This window comes from Oratosquilla oratoria, chromosome 16 (genome assembly GCF_046742065.1).
Source record: "Oratosquilla oratoria isolate Oo_2021 chromosome 16, ASM4674206v1, whole genome shotgun sequence".
Lineage (NCBI taxonomy): Eukaryota > Metazoa > Arthropoda > Malacostraca > Stomatopoda > Squillidae > Oratosquilla > Oratosquilla oratoria.
Window position 1 is genome coordinate 37499901 of NC_134792.1, and position 2500 is coordinate 37502400.

General features: G+C 32.4%; 1 protein-coding gene across 1 annotated transcript in view; it reads left to right on the forward strand.

Annotated features, from left to right (window-relative positions):
- Positions 1-2500, forward strand: part of LOC143033637 (cuticle protein AMP1B-like) — an 8826-nt gene that overhangs the window by 122 nt on the left and 6204 nt on the right. The gene's annotated exons all lie outside the window — the stretch shown is intronic.

The window sequence follows — 2500 nt, forward strand, 5'->3', positions numbered from 1 at the left end:
ACTCGCGTTACAAGATTTAAAATCACTGCTGTATAACTCGTTATCTTTCACTCTGAGTAATAACAAACAGAAAATATGATCAAATCAGTTCAAATATTTCGGGGGTTACTTAGTTACATCCAGAATAATAAATATGGTCAAAATGTCGACGCCGGTATTCTCGTATGACCACTCGTGCCTTGTGACGCCTTAATATGCGTCATCTTATCGAAGAGGTTAATATGAACTTCTTTCCCTGCGTCTTTCAGGAGGTCTATCGATATACCAACTTTCCAATGTGCTCTTCCTCGTTTCATATATATATATGTATATGTATATATATATATATATATATATACATATATATATGTATATATATATATATGTATATATATATATATTTATATTTATACATATATATATATATATATATATTACAGGTGAAAAATGTAATCACACATTTGTCAATAACGTAGAAACCACTGTTGGAGTAGAAAAGACTGGAAACGGGGAATCTATACATTTAGATTACAAACTGCAATCTTCTACTGAAGAGGATTGCAGTTTGCAATCGAAATATATAGATTCACCGTTTCCAGTCTTTTCTACTCCAACAGTGTTTTTTACGTTATATATATATATATATATATATATATATATGTATATATATATATATATTTATATATATAATATGTATATATACATATATATATACTTATATATATATATATACACTCACTCACTCCGCTGGATCTTGAACCTCATGTAGATTCTGGTCCGCCAACAGTAATCCTCTCCATACCCTTCGGTCCTGTGCTGCTTCCATCTAGGTCACTTTATTTATTCCTCTTCTGTCCATCTCCACATCCACTCCATCTATCCATATCTATATATGTATACATATATATATATATATGTATATATATATTTATATATGTATATATACATATGTATGTATATATATATATATATATATATATATATATATATAAAATCAGACATCCCGAGTCCACTGCTGAAAACAAGCCTCCATAGCATTCCATGATTCACACGACCGCGCCAACCTATCGATATACCATCTTTCCAAGATGCTCTTCCTCGTTTCATATATATATATATATATATATATATGTATATATATAAACATATATATATATGTATATATATATGTATGTATGTATATATTTATATATATATATATATATATATATATATATATATATATGCAAAGTAGACCACTTGGAAAAAGGAAACTAACGAAGCAGAGCGCTTTCGTATATTACATCTTCAGTGCAACAAGTACAAAGTAATAGAAATGCATACATAATATATACACGAAACAAAGGAACAGGACAGTTTGGATATGGGTAGCGGCCAATTACCCCCTGGGGGGCGGAAAGTCATTGTCAATTAACTTATGATGGTGGGGCGACATCAGGTCACAGTCGCCAGGGTCACATAGTGTCGATGGGTTACAATTTACCTGATATCATTTACTAATTTCTTGACAAATAAGATTATCAAGTCTGTATAAGCCTTTATGAAGGTTGGTATTTTGATTACTGGTGGTATGAATCAAACTACACTCTATTAAATTTCTTGCTATTATGTTGTTGGTATAATAGATTGGCTGAGCATTATCCCAATCAACTGGATGATTATTTAATTCAATATGTTTGAAAATACCACTCGAATTATTGCCATCCCTAATATTTCTCTTATGTTGTTCAATTCTAATGTTTAAGGGTTTGGCGTTTGACCTATGTAAAATTGATTACACATTTTGCAAGGAATTTTTTAAATGCATCCTTGTAAACATCTATATCTCGTCTCTCCACCTTCTGTCTGGTTTCCCTCTTCCACTCTTCCAATCTCGCGACATCCACTCAGTATCACACTTGCTCCATCGTTCATCAGTCGTTCGCATTAACTTACCTACCCAATACCACTTCCTCTCTTTTACTGCCTCCACAGTATCTTTCACTCTTGTCTGCTCTCTCACCCAACTTGCTCTCTTTCGGTCTCTTAGCGTTATTCCCATCATTGATCTCTCCATTCTCCTCTGTGTAGTCCTTAGTTTTGTTTCAATTGCCTTCGTTAGTTTTCAAGTCTCACACCCGTAGATTATTGCTGGCAGAATGCATTGATTGTAAAATTTGCGTTTCAAACATAAAGGTAGAGAGCCTCTCAGGATCTTATTATACTTACCAAACACTTTCCAACCAATTGTAATGCGTCTTTTTATTTCACTATCATGATCTTTCGTCACTTTCACCATCTGGCCTAAATAATTATACTATTTAACTTCTTCAAGACTATCATCGATTATAATCTCTTTACTTTGAACTTTCGTGTTAAACATTACTTTGGTTTTACTTTTATTCATTTTAAGCCTACTTAGAGACTTTCATTATTTAGATTACTCAGCATGTCTTGCAAGTCTTCCGCTTTTTCTGAAATAAGAATAATGCCATCTGCAAATCTTAGGTGGTTCAAATGTTCGCCATTAATCTTCAAACCT